Raw genomic sequence first — 19238 nt, 5'->3', positions numbered from 1 at the left:
CTTTTCCATTGATTCCCCACCAGGTAGCCAGAGGGATTGCTAAAGACTTGTTTGCTCTTTTTTACTCTTGGTCTATGGCTACATCTTCCAGAAGTTCTTCAAGTGCATCACGGGTGCCATGCAGGGGATCCCACTTTTCATTATTATGCTTATTTTTGTAAAGGTATGGTTGAAAGTTACTTTCTAGTAAGTCTTAATTTTATGTATTTCAGGAGAAAATTTATAGTCCCTGCTGTTCTTTATAGAAAAGTATTCCTGATAAAATTGAACTTTCACATTGATAAACATATAAATATGAATACAGATTTATATGCATATATAAACATAAAATGTTTCCTGGAAATGGAGAGTTGGAAAGTACAAAAAAACCTCATATGACAAACATATCTCTATTAAAGAACAGCCTATGCTACTTATTCTAAGTTACTGAAGGTAGGTAACCAACTTCAGTATAAAAGAAATTGGGGCATAATTAGGACACAATTGAAAGGGACATATCAGAAATGAGGTTGCCATGTAAATAACTAAAGAATTCACCCATTGTATTCACTGTACTGTAGATGCTTTAACCTAGGGCATGACTGATGCTGAATATACAGTAGTATTCCATTTACTCTCCACAGCCACTGTCTGAGTATGCTCCACCTCATTTTTCAGGACTCAAAGAAAATAGCAAAAATTATAACAACAGGTACTTTTGGCAGAGATATTATAGACTGTTTTCAATTTTTTAATTTATATTTTCTACAATATATACTACTACTGAACGTGAGCCTTAAGGGAAAAAAAAAATCAAGTTTTCAACTTAATGGCTTCGGAAGCAGAACTGATTGAGTGCCATTTCCTATTCAAGGAAGGAATCAAACAATTTTCAGAAATGGAAAGTAATCTTCAGGTCCTGTGTTCAGTTTTCAAATTTAAAAAAAAAAAAACCTCAGGGGCTGGGAAGGTGGCTCAATGGCAGAGTGCTTGCCTTACATACATAACGCCCTGAGTTCCATTCCTCAGCACCACATAATCAGAAAAAGTTGTGAGTGGCGCTGTGGCTCAAGTGGTAGAACTCTAGCTTTGAGCTGAAGAGCTGAGGGACAGTGACCAGGTCCAGAGTTCAGGCCCCACAACCGACAAAAAGAAAAAAAAAAAAGAAAAACTCAAGTTTACTCAAAGCAAAACTTCTAAGGCAGACACAAAAATCTAATGTTAGATGATAGTTTTCATATATATCGTAATGTAAAAATTCTCCTTTGCTAACCCTCAGGGTTTCCTGTATTTCTTCATTGACAGTATGCAGCATTGTCACACTGGCACATGCTTAATAAACATTCTTTGGCAATGATCACAAACTGAACACTTAAATTACTCATAGATTTATCCAGATGTTTCCCAAACTTTAAGTTCTGTAATTATTTAAGTTCTGATTATTAAATGAGTACCAATTTACTACAAGAATATAAAATGAATCCGTGTGCAATTCCAAGTCACACTTAAAAGCTTCGCAAACAGCATATTATTAGCTCTGCTGATTTGTTACTTTTTTTTCCTAATTGAAATGTGGTCCATGTTATCAGGCCATCTGCACTGTAACAAAATGACTTGTAAACAAGGCAACAATGGTGTTCAATGCTAGGAACAACATCAGATTTTGTTTTTGCTAAGAAAATATTACTCCTAAAGGATATTTCCTGCCAATGATGAACACTTGGATAATAGAACATAGGCATGGAAGATGGCCCTTCGATCACCTGCACATACCAGGACTCAAACACCAACTCTCTTCAGGTAAAAATTAGTTCACAGCATGTATATTGCTTTTATAATGTTTCTGTAATGGGCAGTTATCCAGGTCAGACTTAAATCATTCATTATAACAACTTCATAATCCATCAATTATCCATACACAATCAATTATTTATTTCTCCATCAATGGATATTTGGGTTGTTTTGAGCAGCCTGACATCTCATACTGTCCTGTAAGGAACTCCCTTCATATACAGATCTTTGTATTTCCAATCTATTCTTATAAAATTCACTTAAAATACTGAGATTATTATATCAGCAGGAAATACACGTTTTTACTTTGATAAGCAACCACTAAGTTATACTCCAAAATTGTTACACTGATAGGCATTACTGTGCTCTTACCAAACATGTTCTGTCAATAATCTTTTTTAGTTTCTCTATTTTCACAGATGAAAAATGTTTTCTGTACCTATTTTAATTTACATATTGAAACCAAACATTCATTCGTAATTTTTCATGGGTGAATTGTCTATTTGTATGAAGGAAATACTTTCCTATCAGGTGGTTCATCTTTTTCTTAATGATTTGTACCTGGTTCTTTACACACTGATAACATTGTAATATTTTCTTCCAGGTCTTGCTTATTTTGATACTGTTTAATCTCCCATATACACACCCTTCACTACTCCACGCAAGATTTTACTAGCAAATGGACTTATTTTTATAATTACACCTGCAACACCAGTACCCCCTTCAATAGGACCACCTCAGAATGTTCATCGAACTCATACACTTATTAAGCCAAGTAAGGAAACTTGAGGTATCCTCTCCAGAGGTCTATTAGAGTAATCTAACATTAAAACTTCAATTACAACTAATTTAAAGTTTCTCCCTTTCCTAGTATGGATCTCACTAAGAATAGGAGATGTCGAGTGAACACAACTGCAGATCTTCACTATTTCCCCACCTTGCTCACCAGTTCTACTATCCTGACTCATCAGGTTTTCTCAGGCACTATCAAAAATAACTGGAATGGGCAGAAAAAAAATGCAGAAAACTACTATAATCCTATATCACTGTTAGCCCCTGGCACCACTGTCCAATGGATGTGGCTGTCACCAAGTGTTGACTATGCTACTTCTATGGGTTACTCAGAATGTTCTTTCCTTGAGAATTAGAAGTCTACTCTACATAACCTCTCCATCTTGGGGGTCATTGAATTATGTAGGTGGTCCCCTAGAAGGAATGTGACAACTCAAAACTACATAAGGACAGTATTTGAGTGTGAGTCCAGCCTGATCCTACAATATGTCTATTCCTTTATCTGTGATCTTCCAACAAAGCAGTTCACAAGCTTCTTGCCTAACAGCCTATCATCTGTAAACAGAAACAACTGGAATGTGTCCCCAAACTAGAAGAAAAGCACACGCCACCTCGGAGTTTCAACTCACTTGGCTCCAATCCAACAGGTCGGAAATAATGTTATAATGGTAGCACTTCTGTCTCCATAAAAAGTTTTTCCAATAATTTTCCTTAAGTATGTATGAACCTGTGTTACACAACCTTAAAGTAGATGCAAACCTATAGTTGTATTGTTCTGGTGCCTGCTAACCTTAACCACACTGTACCACTGCCCAGACCTCTACACATTATGATTTTTCTGTTACCTTAGTTTGATTAAGCCTTAGTTTAACTGTTATAATACTATTTGGGGGAGATATTTTTCAAAATCAAAATAAGCTTAATATTTTAGCACAGTGCTTCATTTTTTATTAATGTAATTTGTTTCCTTCTTTATGATTTCATATTTTCTGCAATAATGCATCACTTTTAAAAAAATTTAACAAACTACTATATTTTAAATACCTTTATCACATTGCCCATTATTCACATTCTTACTTTGGATTTTGTTATTAATCTTAAGTAAGCACTGTATAAAAGTAATTATTTAAAACTATTCTATTCATTTTACTTTGGTGTGCATTAAATGGTATTTGAATGCTTTTGTGATCATATATCACAAGAAAAGCATTCCTTTCACAGTACTGTTAATGTGAAATGTATTTATAAGTCACAGACTTTTTTACATTTAAATAAACCAGACAAAGCAATAAGACAGTGAGAGATCTTTGTATATTAAAGATGCTTCATTAAGCACTACTTTATCTTTTTAAGTTGTATCTTTGATTTCAATAATTTTAAATTTGAGCATCTGAATAAATGAATGATACTTGGAATGTCACTTGATTACTAAACAAGTTGATCTTAGAATTTCTAATCACTTTATTTTGATTATTCAAACAACCTTTGTGTCCTAAGAAAATTCTCAAAAATGATGGAGGAGATGTATAAAGATCATGACCTATAAAATCTAAATAACAAGAAAATAAAATGAGTCTAGCTACTGACTGGCTGTCCTCTAAAAAGTAACCAAGTAGCTGGCCGCTAGTGGCTCACACCTGTAATCCTAGCTACTCAGGAGGTTGAGATCTAAGGATCACAGTTCAAAGCCAGCCTGGGCAAGAAAGTCTGTGAGACTCATCTTCAATTAACCACCAGAAAAACAGAAGTGGTGCTGTGGTTTAGTGGTAGAGTGCTCACCTTGAGCTGAAGAGCTCAGGGACAGCTCCTCAGCCCAGAGTTCAAGCCTCAAGACTAAATTAAAAAAAAAAAAAGAGTATGTGCAATATGTCCATGACCCAGAACTCTACAGAATCATACTGAGATTCCTCAAATACACTGTAGTAGATGCTATAATAATACATAGTAGCATGATCTACATTAAATATAAATACCAACCAACAACTCTCATGATTTCAAGTAAACATCAACAATCTCATGTAAGCAACTCTCATTATCTGGCTTCCTATATAAATAATACTAGAGGAAGAGATTATAAAAACCTTAATATTTCAAGTTATGAATTATTTTAAGTGTTATTTGAATTTTTTTAATCAGCATTTATTATAGTATATCTACTATAAAATGCACACAGATTCTTAACATACTGAACAACCAAGCTGGTGAGGATTCAAGATCCCTGTCATGTTTGGACAATGATAAATTCATAAGTATAACATTCTTATAGAAATATGTTATATTTGGATAATCCATAACCTTGATTTATGTCTTCATCATACACTTCCAAGTTCAACACATAAAGGTCAAGCCAAGGCATGCCACATTTTCTTCAGGGCCCTCTATCACTAATCCAGTAAGCAAAGGCAATAGCAAAGGTAAAGTCTGAACATGACTGACTTATGATACAAGAGCTAACTGGGAGCTTCTGATAACCATCTCAATATATGGAAAGACATTTGTGAATGAAGTCCACACACAGTAAACAGGGTTAAGAGATATACAACAAATGGATCAACAAGTCATTTAAAAATGGATCTAGACCTGTTGAAAACCAACAAACTCCTAGGCTCTTCATTTGCACAAGTCAGTAAGTTCTATTTTGAGTCTATTTGAATTGAATCGGTCATTACTAATAGAGAGAAAGTAGAATAATTAAGAGGAAGAATAAAACAAGTTGAGAAAAAGATATTTTTATGATCCTACTGGGAGGAGATAGGGAAGCAAAGATTACTTCTTTAAGATTTTGGAGTCAGCCGGGTGGCCGGTGGTTCACGCCTGTAATTCTAACTACTCAGGAGGCTGAGATCTGAGGATCATGGTTCAAACCCAGTGTGGGCAGGAAAGTCCGTGAGACTCTTATCTCCAATAAACCACTAGAAAACCAGAAGTAGTGCTGTGGCTCAAGAGGTAGAGCGCTCACCTTGAGCTGAAGAGCAAAGGGACAGTGCCCAAGCCCAGAGTTCAAGCCCCACGACCAACAAAAAAAAAAAAAAGATTTTAGAGTCAGACATCCTCTATCAAGATTCCCAGTGTACATGCCCAAAGCATATTTCAGGTTATATGTTGCTAATCCTATGAAATGAATTCTGTGCATACCAAGAGTTGATTTTTTTTTATGCCCCAAAATATTTAGGAAATGTTAAGAGTTCCTGTGCTTGTTAATGTAATCCAATGTCAGAATTAAAAGAAAGCTGTTTCTGTAATCTGATACAGTGGGGCTTTGAAAAGAAAAGACCACAGTAACTTGTTTAAAGAGCTTCTTTCAAATTAAGCATGGGTAGAAAACTGAAAAGGTCATACTGTGAAAACTGTGTGCACCCCTTATAAGCCTGAACTTTGCACTACCTTACAAGGTACAATCTTGGCTGACATAACACATACAAACACAGCAATCACAGGTGGTGTTACATGAGTGCACCAATGATTGGCAAAACTAAACTACGAGCCGGTCCTCACTTGCACTCAGAGACTGGTATGTCATTATACATTTATGTTTCAAGTGAAAAATGCAATATTTAGTTTTATGATGCTTAGGGTTATGAACTTTCTTATTTTTCATCCAGGCATATATCATGTTTAGGAAAGGTTCAACTATAACATTTACTCAACCACACTCATTTTCCATCTTATTCTGAACTTCAATGACATTAACTATTAAGATAAACCTAAAGAAGCTCTAATAACTGTCTTGTTCCACACTTTCCCCATGCAAAAAGAACTCTAAATTTTATAAATTTAGTAAACTGAGTCTCCAAAAGTTGAAACAATAGAGCTGCACTCTAACTCTTAACTCATAACTTTTAAAATATAGTTACTCATGTAAATTACAGGTAGTATAAGAAGGTTTTAATAAACATTGTAGAACACAGGAAGAATACAGAATGTACCTTTTGTTACTACTTAAAATCACTGCTGTTGTCTAATAATGTTCTCAGTATATTCAAGTATCTAAATACAATTACTAATTGTACTTTATTTTAGTACTACTTATGTAATAATATCCTAATGTCCGTAACTTTTCACAATGTGTTTCAGAAATTGATGAGCTTAATTATTAAATGTGCACGGATCAATGTGAAATAAATCGAAAATGAACACACTGTACCCTCTCCTTAATCTTGTTCCAGTCTTGTTTCAAAATTTGCTTCCTAATTTGTAACCTAGTATGTCCTATTTTAAATAATAAATAGGAAATGCTCTTAAACACTAGCAATTTAACCAAAATCAAGTAAACAGACCTAGCTGACTTTCAACAGAAAAGGCCTATGCTTCTGTACTCTAAAGACTTCACTTGTCATACTCACTGTTCTTAAAAATGGGGAGAAAATATAGTAAACTTTCTCCCCATGAATAATTTTTAAATGAATTACAGAAACAAAAGTTAATAAGCTAATTGGTAGGCAAATGAAATAATGAAAGAAATAATCATTCAGTATCAATTCTAGTTGGTTAAGAATAACACAGAATTACATTCTTAGGACTAGCATGTATTTATTCCAAGTAATTCAAGTATCAACATAAGGGTTCACACATCACTTTTTATGTATCTGAGATTTCAGAACAGGAGGTGGTATTTAAAAGAAAGAGAGAAAGAGAGAGCGAGAGAGAGAGAGAGAGAAAATAGAAGCTTATGAATTCCATTTACATGGAGTACATCACTATAATTTTTTTAAATGCATTCATATTCAAATCTGAGAAATATGATTCTTAGCTCATCAGGCCTGCTTAATTGCACTAACATCTGCAATCAATTTAAATTCTTTAAGATAGTCTTTCACAGCGCTTGAAGTGATTTCATGCTGTGATAGATTTAACACACTCACTAATTTATAGACACACACAAGCAGATGAGACATATTTTTCCAAGGGTGGGGTACAGGACTGAAGGGCAGTCTGGTTTTCCTGGCTATCAGTGGCATTCAGACAAAGATGCATTCTGGGTAACTTACTGAAGCCACATGAGATGCTAGCACTATCCAAACAAGCAGAGAAAATTAGGCTAAAACTAGCATTTTATTTAAATCTGTTTGTAGGTCATGCACCATTAAGAGGTTTGATGAAAGTTTACAGAAGCAATAAATAGCAAACCTAGAGCTAGCAGGTAGTTAATTATAAAAATGTCTTTCCTTAATACATTATTTTCTCCCTGAAAAAGAGGGGGAGGGGAAAGAAAATACTATTTTTATTTCATTTGCATAACTTAATTGTACAAAATGATTTCACTGTGATACTTAACACATAATATACTTGGATCAAATCACAGGATCTATATTACTTTCTTATCCCCGCTCCCTCCCCTCTCCTTTTTAACAATGTTGATGGGTTTCATTATGCTAATTCCATATAATAAACTTCCATGTAATATTTCCATATAATAAACTCCATATAAATTCCACATAATAAGCTTCTACAACATACCATACACACATATAACGAAGACATAAACTGGTATAAAGTAAGATTCAGATTCAAAACACTGGGAGATGTTAGTACATGAAAGCAAGACTAATCTCAGAAACTCCACAGATTCTCCACAAATAGGGAAATAATTGAATAGCAAAATGAAAGTGACAAGCTTATCCTCTCCACATCCCTCCAATTACCAATACTTGGAGAAAAACCACCAACATCCAGAAGACCTGCTCAGTATCAATACCTCGTTGGAAAAACCAGAGAAGCCAAGAAAATGTCTAACATAAAAAAGAACCCCAAAATCACCCGCAAATATTTACTGGAAATCTCAGCATGCAAATTTGAGAACAGCAGCTATAAAACCAGAAAGAATCCAACAGTGGATTCATGCAAGTGGTCCAGAGATGATCTGAAGAAATTGGGGCAGTCGACAACCTATGAACATTGAATATTCAGCTAATAGAGCTTCTTCCCACCCAGGACCGAACTCAACATTGAGTTGACACTGCTCAGAAAGAAATTACATTGAGCAGAACATCCCTAAGGAAGCTAAAAGACAACTCAAAGATAAATTCATAATTCAACTGTAGCTTTACAATTTCAAAGTAAGCTAAAACATATTAAGAGAATGTGTAAGATACTGAACAAATACTTAAAGTAGAGTAAGACACGCAAAAATAAGAGAAAACATGAAAAAGATCACTTCAGAAATGAAAACTAAAGAAGGAACACAAGACAAACATATTAATGTCACAAGAGATTAGAGATGAAAACAGCAAAACATTGTTACATCAGAACGAAAAGATAAAAAGTTATTTTGGAAAAAGTAGCATATTAAAGATAGACAAAAATCTTACATACAGTTAACAGAATCCCTAAACTGAAAAACAAAAGCAAAGCAAGACAACATTTTTATACATTTCCAAAAAATCAAAGGTTTTTAAAATACACCATGGAAGAGCACACTGCATATTTCAGATAAAATAGTTGCCTGAAATGAATAAAAATTAGTTACCAGCAGACTTTTAACAGCAATACTGTCATGCTTTGTGCTAGAAGGAAATAGTATAATTTACTTAAAATCCTTAGAGGAAAAAAAAAATGTTATGAAGGAAAGACTTTATTTTGATTACTGACTTTCAAAAGTAAGGATGTCATTTATAAACATGCCAAATTCAGGGAATACTGCTTCCATAACCCCTGATGAAGAATCTACCAAAGAAAAGACTTCAGACAAACAGTTCAGAGAAATATTGCCTAAAGAGACTAATAGTGAACATTAAAAGATGACTGGGGCTGGTAACGTGGCTCAGTGGCAGAGCGCTAGCCTTGCATGCATGAGGCCCTGGGTTCAATTCCTCAGCACCACATAAGCAAAAAGAAAAAAGCTGGAAGTGGCGCTGTGGCTCAAGTGGTAGAGTGCTACCCTTGAGCTGAAGAGCTGAGGGACAGCACCCAGGCCCAGAGTTCAGGCCCCACAACCGAACCAAAAAAAAAAAAAAAAGATGACTACTCACAGAAGAAGAGACTTAACAAAACTAGAGAGAGGAGTATTGAATTGTAATGTTATTTGTTCAGTCAATATACAGGCTAAGAGTACAAACAACAATAAGAGCTGGAGATACAACATTCAAAACTCCTAGTCATGCACCTTTCTTTTTTATATATTTTCCATTGACAAGGCCTAAAAACAGCAACTAGACATAAGCAATAACCATCATTGACCCCTGATTGCATTCTTCAAATATTATCTGCTACTAAAGCAAATGGGTAATACTAAACCAGCTGCAGGTGGTTCATGCCTATAATCCTAGCTACTCAGGAAGCTGAGATCTAAGGATCAAAAACAACTAGGAAAGGAAAGTCTGTGAGACTCTTATCTTCAGTTAATAATCAAAAAGCTAGAATTGGAGGTGGCTCAAGTGACAGCCTCTGAGTTCAATCCCTAGTGCTAGGATTACAAGACTTAAAGAGATTCTAAATTTGCAATTCTACTCCTGGGCAATAGACTACAATTAAAGCCACACTAAAGCTATCACTGCAGCATTATTTATCATACCCAAGATATGGAATCAACCCAGATGCCAATGAACAGAGTAAGAAAGTGTATATATACACAATGGAATTCTATGCTTTCATCAGAAAGAATAATATTGCCCCATTAATAAGGAAATGGAAAGACTTGGAAAAATTTACATTAAGTGAAATAAACCAGACCCAAAGAAACACAGATTGCATGGTTTCCCTCATTTGTAGTACTTAGAATATGCCAATAAATCCATAAGTAAGCACCATGGATAGTAAAAGACAAAAAATTACACTTGGACATAATAAATAGGGCTCTGAACATTCACACACTGAGACCAAAGGGGAATATTCTTAGGGGAGGATCACAAAATCTCAATAGTTATATGTAACTGATCATATAAAATGAAGTTTATCAACAAGGATACAGATCGACCCATTGTAACAATGAGACCTACATGACACCATGTTGAAAACGAATTTTACAACCTTGGGGTCAGGGAGGAAGGTGGGAAGGGAAGGGATACTAGGAGAAAAACAAAGGAGGGGGTAACAATCGTCAATAGGAAATTATCCATTATCTTACTCGTGTAACTGTAACCCCTCTATACGGTATCTTTACAATTTTTAAAAAATGTTTCTTTTTATGCCTAAAAAGAAAAATGATGTTTATCAAAATGAATTTCAAGAAATGGAAACTATAGAGTTTTTTCTTATTTGTTCTGATTTTGTTTTTTTTATTTTTTTTATCTTTTGTCACTCTTCTTGATTTCTGTACCTTTTTCTTATATGCACGTTTATCTGTTTGGGAGATGGAAAGGAGGTACACAGAAATGATGGGACAAAGAGTAAACAAATGCAGCAGTGACACTCACTGGACACTATGTTGAAAATGAGCTATACAACTACGAGGGAGGAGGGGAGGAGAGGAAAAAACTGGGAGAAAACAAGGGAAGAAGTGACACCATTCAAAAAGAAATGTATTCATTATCTGACCAATGTAACTGTAACCTCTTTGTGCATCACTTTTAACAATAAAAATAAATCAATCAATAAATAAGCAAGTACATAAGTAAATAACAAATACATAAAATACGAGCAAGAACAAGCTCTGTTATCTGGGGATGCACTACTGGATAATAAAACTATAAAAGTGAAGGAAGTGCTTCTCATAAAAAGGATTGCTTTTAAAAGAAAATAAATCTGAAGGAAGGGCTTATATTGGGATAGGCTAGATGGAGAGCTTTCTGGGATACCTGGCAAGGCCATTATTGATCTGGATGGTATTTTTTTTTGATAATTCAAGCCTCACTCTTATTTGAGGGTATTTTTTCATAACTTTTATTTCACAAACGAAAATTTTAAAAAACAAATACTGGTTAATAATACTAGGATTTTGCACATTCCTTGGGCCTTTTCTTCATTTGAAAAATGTGACTATTTTCTAAAATATATTCCAAAAAACTACATTAAATTAAAAAAAATCTCATAATTACTAAATATGTGTGTTCAATAAGAATATAACAAGGCTATCCTGGGGCTGGGAAGGTGCCTCAGTGGTAGAGTGCTTGCCTTGCATGCATGAGGTCCTGGGTTTGATTCCTCAGCACCACACAAGCAGAAAAAAAAAAAAGCCGGGAGTGGTGCTATGGCTCAAGTGGTAGCGTGCTAGCCTTGAGCTGAAGAGCTGAGGGACAGCACCCAGGCCCAGAGTTCAAGCCCCACAACCGGACCCTCCCCCCCCCAAAAAAAAACAAGGCTATCCTTAATGTCAAAAAATGCTTTCATATTTACGCAAAAAGTGCTATATAGCTATCCCAGGAAAAGATCTATGAGCAAAATCTAATAAAGCAGTATACAAGAGGCAGCATAAACTTAAGACTGTCTGATTTTACTTTTGAACAAACTATTTTGTTTTCATACTACAATGAATGTCACAGACAGATTTCTCTAAATTATTTAATATACTTTGGAACACTTACAGTTAATGGCAGGGGGAAGAGATGAAAATAATTATTTTATCACATTTATATTAGAGGACTACACCTAATTTATATTCTTGGAGTTTAAGTGAATACTGGTAGACTTCATCTCTTAGGAAATGATAACTTGTCAAGGTTCTATGAAGTTGTGTACCTTTTGTACATCATTATGACTAACTACCCTGCTCAAATTTTTTAAAGTACATATAGAATTTATCTCGTTTAGGAATAACTAAGAACTGAAAGTCTGAACTCTAAATTTAGTCTTGTAGGTTTAATACTACTAATTAAGAAGGTTCATTAGCTCACTGAAGTTTTAAAACTAGTCATACGCTTTGCCTGGGAGAAATCTTACTCTTTTGAGCATCTTTCTCCAAAATCAAAAGTTTGGAGAACCAAGAGGTTCACCTCTTATATGAGTGACATTTCTTTGATAATTTTTACAAGAGGTCAAGTATCATAGAAAGTCTATGTATACCACTTAAATGCACACTTTGATGTTATAGACAGACAAACCAGCTTTGAACTTACAAAGGTTTAAATAAAACTTTCACTCATCAATGCTCACCAATCTAGTCATTCCATTCTAACAAATCCTAGTCTTTTGTTAAGCTGACATTGCATTGAGACATATGGTGAGGAGGCTCATTTCCCAGAACTGAATAGTTCTCATTCCAGAATCCCAGGAGAGCTTCACTCAATACTAATACTAGGTCCCATCCTGGTTATTAAATATCCCATCCCATTGTTAAATGGGACAGCCTGAACAATGACATAGGTAAAGGCTCCCAGATGTTTCTAATATTTATCAATGTTAAGAACTATTGTTCTTAGCCAGTATTTTCCCCTTGTCAATCACCTTTCTCCTTTGCTTACTGAAAGATCACTCTATCTAGAACTTTTCTTTCAGAACTGTTCCTTCTGTATCCTTCATAAGGGTAGTTTCTCATTATGTTCATCCTAATTACATGCCTTCTTCTTGCTAGAAATTTCAATAGTATCACAATTTCAGTGGCCATCAGACATGAGATTAAGTATTACCACAGCAAAATGTCTTAAATCAACAAATAATTCAATGACCTAATTATGATGAAAATAATATTAGATGACCTCTAATACCAGCAATTGATTATAAGCCTCCTTGAGCAATTCAGTTTTTAAAGTTTAGCAAGAAAAAAAAAAACATGTTTTTAATATCTGGTAAGTCTTTCTCTAAAAACTGTATTAAAGACATCTTAACTACTTAAAATATTTTAAAAGACAAAAATTGTACAATTCTAGTTTGAGCCTAGTATAATTTCTAGATAGATAGATAGATAAGATAGATTGATTGATTCATCTCTGTTATCATCTCTTACCTAACAAATAGTACAATGCATAAAGCACAGAGAACACAAAAACATCCCTGGCAATGTCCAGTAACTTCTCATAAACAAGGCAGATGAATTTGAGCTCATGGAAGATAATTTTAATTGTACATAAATAAAAACCTGTCCCATAGAGGAAGAATGGAAACTAAAGTGCCAGATAAGTTATTAGGAAATACCCTTAATACGAAATTACTTTGCAGCCCTGAAGCGCTGAAATTTTCTCCTATTTAGCAAGCTAGACCTGGAGATCAACAAGCAAAGTTTCAAAAGCAAGGGCATTGTTGCTTTTATGTATTTTCAATAACACCCCAAATTTTTACTATTATTATTAACAGACTTTCATCTGATCTTAATCAGAGCTGAAGTTGTGGTTCAGGTGGTAGAGAACCCTCCTACCATGCTCAGAAGGCCCTAAATTCAAACCCCATATTGGGGGAAAAAATATACTAACCTTCAATATAAAGAATCTGTAAAGCGTTGACTTGTATACATTCTTAGCAATTAAAATATAAATATAAATATCTTGAACAAAAAGTGAGAGAAAACAAAATAACATTGATATATTTGTATCTGACAATGTTTTCTACAATTGGTACCTGAAATTGAACTTTGAGCGAGAAAATAGATCCACTCCTATTACAATATTAACAAATCAAAAATGCTAGACCAAATCAATTCTAGATTCCTCATCTGGAAAAAAAGAAACTAAGTATGACTAATATTATAGCAAAACAGTTCATTTCTCGTAAGCGCTAGCTAGGATAATACTGCCAAATGTCATATGCTCCACCTATGACAACATCATGCCCTCATGAGCTTGAACAAGTGGTACCACAGGGCCTCTAAGAACCCTTTCCAACACTATATTATACATATTCACATGCGTACAAATATACATGAATACTTTCACACAAACCTGAGACTCTGTAATCCTATCCTCACAAATTCAACATAGACTGAGTCATTTTACCATAATGTTTAAAAAAAAAGTGTGTTGGTTTCTAGGTCTCTTTTAAAGTTAGGTTGAATAATTAACATTTCAATATTATCTCTTACTTTAAAAATTCAGGCAAGCATTAGAGTAATACTTAATGAAGGCGTTAAACAATAAAGTTAAAATATGCAACTCTGACAAATGTGTGGAAGCCCTTTCATTCAGGTAGAAACCAGCTTCACTAGGAAAAAAAAGAAAAATTGGCAACACAGTTCCAGGTAGAACCAAACTTCCAGGAGCACTTATGAGGAGCTGGACTGGTTCTCTTTGAGAAGGGAAAAAAGTAAGAATAAATAGAAAACAGTGTGATATTAATGCCTTCCTTGTTAGGTCATACCCCACCTAACATGACTGTGTCACTGCAACCGTGTTTATATACCAAGGACAGAGTAGGGGAAGAGGCTTTTAGCTAGATGTACACATTTTAAAGAGAAAATTTAAAAGCGTTTCATCTGCACATAATGGTCCAGCTGTAAATGACCACTTGCTCACAGGTTACAGTTATAATGCAGCTAGCCATTTTTATCACCTTGATACGTAAAACAAAGTGGAGAATCAACTCCTACAGCACTAATGAGCAAATGCTCGACTCTGCTGAAAGGTTCTTGGAGATTTAATAAATGCATTATAGTATATAGCAAAAAGCAAATGTTCTTCAAAAGTCCTTTTGAAGGTTTACCCCTTCTCCGTCCACACATTCATCCCCACAAAGGGCCAGACATGTCTGAGGTTCTAATTTACTAGCTCTCAAACCTGGCTTCTTCAATTGTTCTCCTGATTCCCTTTGCTCCTCTTCCTCCTCAAGGTCCCCTTTCATGGGTCTGATTTCACTGTTCTGATTTTGTCCTCTCATGCCTTGTCCACATTCTTAAGTCACAAATTAACCTAAAAAAACTTAACAATGGAGCAGCATATGGAAGACTACCATCTAACAGATAGAAAGGCATAGTGTGTATTTTATTTCCACTATTCTTCTGTGATGGGGAAAGAAAAAGCATCTCATTGGTCTAAATCCTATTTTAGACAAAAATCCTTTTAACACATTCTTTTTCTGGGGGGGTTGGGAGGGGTGTCTCGCTCATGGGGCTTGAACTCTGGGCTTGGGCACTGTCTCTGAGCTCTTCAGCTCAAGACTATCTCTACCACTTGAGCCACAGTATCACTTCTGGCTTTCTGGCGGTTTATTGGAGATAAAGAGTCCTGGTCTTTCTGGCCCAAGATCTCAGCCTACTGAGTAGTTAGGATTACAGGCGTGGGCCACTGGCACCCAGCCTTTTAACTCATTCTTTAACTGTATCTTAATCTACCTCTGTCATAGGAATTTCCACTGTGTGGGAACTGTGGCCTTCCATTCCACTCTGCTTATCTCATGAGAGCCACTTTCAACATCCTTATCATTAATTGAACAAGAGTCTCACTCTCTAGCTACAGAATCAAACAAAAAGTAAAGTCTACACTCATTTTTGAACTCTGATCATGGGTGGTAGATAGGTGTGCTTAGTTGGTGGCCTATCCTTTGAGGCAATAGGTTCCAAACCTTCATTCCCTGGATCTCAACCTCCTGAAGAGCTAGCATTATACATGAGTCACTAGTGCTTGGCTTATAATCTTTATGAAAGACATTTTCTCTAATAAGCCCATTTCTAAATATCTAAAGTAAGTCATTTTCCAGGAAACAGAAACAGGACCATGAGTACTTCTTCCATCTATAGGGTAGGTCTGGAAACCATGATTTCTAAGATAAATTAGAATTAGAGACATCCCACATAGGCAAAAATGTATGGCGATGGAATATTAGCCATTTGTATTAGTCAAAAACAGACTCAAAAGCAGACAGTGGCTCATGCCTGCAATCCTTGCTACTCAAGAGGCTGAGATACAAGGATAACTATTTGAAGCCAGCGTAGGCAGAAATGTCTATGAGACTCTTATCTGTAATTAACCAGAAGGGTAGCTGTGGCTTGAAGTAGTAGATAACTAGCCTTGAGCAAAAAGGCTCAAGGACAATGCACAGACCCTGGCTATGTTCAAAAAAACAAACAAACAAACATACAAACCAGGATAGACCAAAAAACAACAAACCAAAACAAACACACACACACACACACACACACACACACACACACTCACACACACAGATTAAATAACAACATGCCTCATCTCCCTCAATGGAATTACTTGAACACTGTGCACTTAGGGCACAGTGGCAACTCTCTCAGGCCAAGCTCTGTATCCCACAACTTCCTTAACTATGGCCAATACAGAGAAAGAGGATCTCTTGCTAAGAACCCATTAAGAACCAAAGGGCAGCCACCTCAGAAGACCCACAACATAACTTCCCACCAAATCATCCTGAACAAACCTGAATCGCATACCCATGCCCTAGGAAGTTAGAAAAAAGTAATGCTAGTGTAATACATGGCCCTAATATGACACTAACTTAACAAAATCCTAATTATCCTGCTTACCTGTAGAAATTCAGTTTTACTATTTTGCCACTTAAAAAATTTACTGAGGTCTTGGAAATAAACCAGTTTGATTAATGCTTTTTATTTTCTCCTAAACTAAAAAGTAACCCACTTAGGCCTACTTTTCATCTTAATATTTATACAGCACTTTTAAATTAACTGCAGTAGTAGTATTTGGGGGAAAAAATAATACTAATGCTTACTCACAAAAAAGAAATTCAATGAAAATTCTAAGGCTGAAACATAATTAAAAGTATACCAAAGCCATGTATGATGCTACACTTCTGTAATCTTACCACTTGGAAAGCTGAGGTAAAAGGATCATAAGTTTAAAACTACAGAGCAAGATTGCTGTTTTAAAAAAACAAAAAGTGTATCTCACATATACTCCCTATATCTGCTACAAAACAATCTATGAATTTTGAATCGGTTTTTCAGTAGTTATGAGTTCGAAGTAGCAAGACAAAGTCTGTACCCTAGAGTTAATGAAGCATGTTTCTCTTTTCAGAACAGAAAAGAATAACTGGTCAGTTTAAACTTTCTATACTGCTAACCATCTGCCAAATTATACAGAACCCTCCTAGGAAAAGCCATGATCTTCTACACACTAATTAAATGAGTCAATGTTGTAATCACACTTTTGATAACTAATCTATTTCAATCCTGATAATTTAATTACCTAATTCTGGTAAATAAATTCCAATGTTAGTGCAAAATGATTCGAGGATTAAACTTTAAAATTAGTGAATGTAAAGTCGAATGGACTCACTATAACAAAATTCAAAAAGGGTTGTTGTTCTTGTAGAAGTCTGTATATTATCTCAAATTTCAGAATTTAAAATGCCAACCTTTTTCTAAACCAATCTAACAGATGTAACCAGTTCTGATACAATTATATGTAATAAAGGCATACGTGTTAGATTTAAATTTTCTAACAGAGTAGCCTTCCTTGGCTACTTCATGTAAAATAGTTTCCCATCTCTACTCAATAATCTTCTGCATTCTATATTCCACATGCTTTCACATATATGTTAGTGTGCTTTACGTGTGGCCAAATGTGCTCTAGAGAATGCAGTGCTAGACACTACTTTGATGTCCATGGTAAATGCCTAGATGACAGACACTTAGTCTGAGTAAGCAAATAATGTCTTCAAAATCTGAACTCAACAACCTGTTAATTTGTATTTTATTAATATATTTTTCCCTATATTTTAAATTATGGTGTGATTTCAGTGGCAAGAGCAAAATCACAAAGAAAATTAAAACAAATTATTACCACCACTACTATCTCAAGTGGCAGCTATCAGTTTACAATATTAAGCTCCAATAATGGAATAGATAATTTATCTTAACGCTGACAAAAAGTCTAGGATATAGGAATCTCATATTAGGGATGAGAAAATTGAATACCAGAGAGGTATAATATGATGCTCCAGACTAATAAACAGATCTAAGTCATCCCACCTCAGACTCCTAAAACCTTAGTGCCATCTATGATATCCATGTATCATTGACACAACATTAATTAATATCAGAATGAGAAGAGAGGGCTGGAAAATGCATAGTACATACGATGGTTTCACAACTGAGTCAGGCTGCCAAAGTATCTGTTTAAAAATTAAACATTATATTAGTCTTTCTTGCAAAAGAAATACCTTAGTCACTGACTAGTTTAGTAGATAAATGGACTTAGAGTATAAATAAATTATGCTCTTATAACCTGGCCATATGTTGAAGTGAAAAAGAGTGAATTAAGCTACTTTTTTTTCTCTAATCCCTAATTCATATAAAATTCAGCCAACTTCATTTTCTACTGTCTTTGCTTCATCACTGTCTTCCATTTTATATTTTTCATCCATACTTACAACTTGTATATGACTACCCAAGTTAATCTGCTGTTTTGTAAAATAAATGCAATTGATTTTGTGTGTCAGTCATGGTTTCTTGGATATTTAGTCATTATTTCTGCCCATGTATTTCATATTTCCCTGGAAAACTGGCAGCTATGTGAAGGCTCCGTGCTCCCTTCAGTACCAACATTTATAACTTGTCACAGGACATTTTTATCCACAGGGAAATTTACATTAAACATATACCCATTATGTGTCATGATTTAAGTAGGTAGAGAAAAAATCAGTCTCATTTTTCTAATATAAACACTATGCATATTTATAAGTGTCATGGGAAATCAATGAGCATCTTAATTCACTAACAAGAAAAGGTCTCAGAGGAGACCACAGTGCTTCTTAACAATGGGATTGCCACAAACAAGTAGTTTTAATGATGTAAGATGTGAAATATTTTTAAGCAAATTTATTGTAATTCTTGGGTCTTTAATTATACATTCAAAATCCCTGATTACAGCTGCACACAAACCTAGCACTTC

The 19238-nt window shown here is 34.9% G+C and overlaps 1 protein-coding gene across 1 annotated transcript in view; it reads right to left on the bottom strand.

Annotated features, from left to right (window-relative positions):
* Positions 1-19238, bottom strand: part of Diaph3 (diaphanous related formin 3) — a 446709-nt gene that overhangs the window by 360893 nt on the left and 66578 nt on the right. The gene's annotated exons all lie outside the window — the stretch shown is intronic.

This window comes from Dipodomys spectabilis, unplaced genomic scaffold, assembly GCF_019054845.1.
Source record: "Dipodomys spectabilis isolate Male_0828 unplaced genomic scaffold, ASM1905484v1 ptg000095l, whole genome shotgun sequence".
NCBI lineage: Eukaryota > Metazoa > Chordata > Mammalia > Rodentia > Heteromyidae > Dipodomys > Dipodomys spectabilis.
The sequence above is the reverse complement of the archived record's forward strand: the minus strand, read 5'-3'. Positions and strand labels throughout refer to the sequence as shown.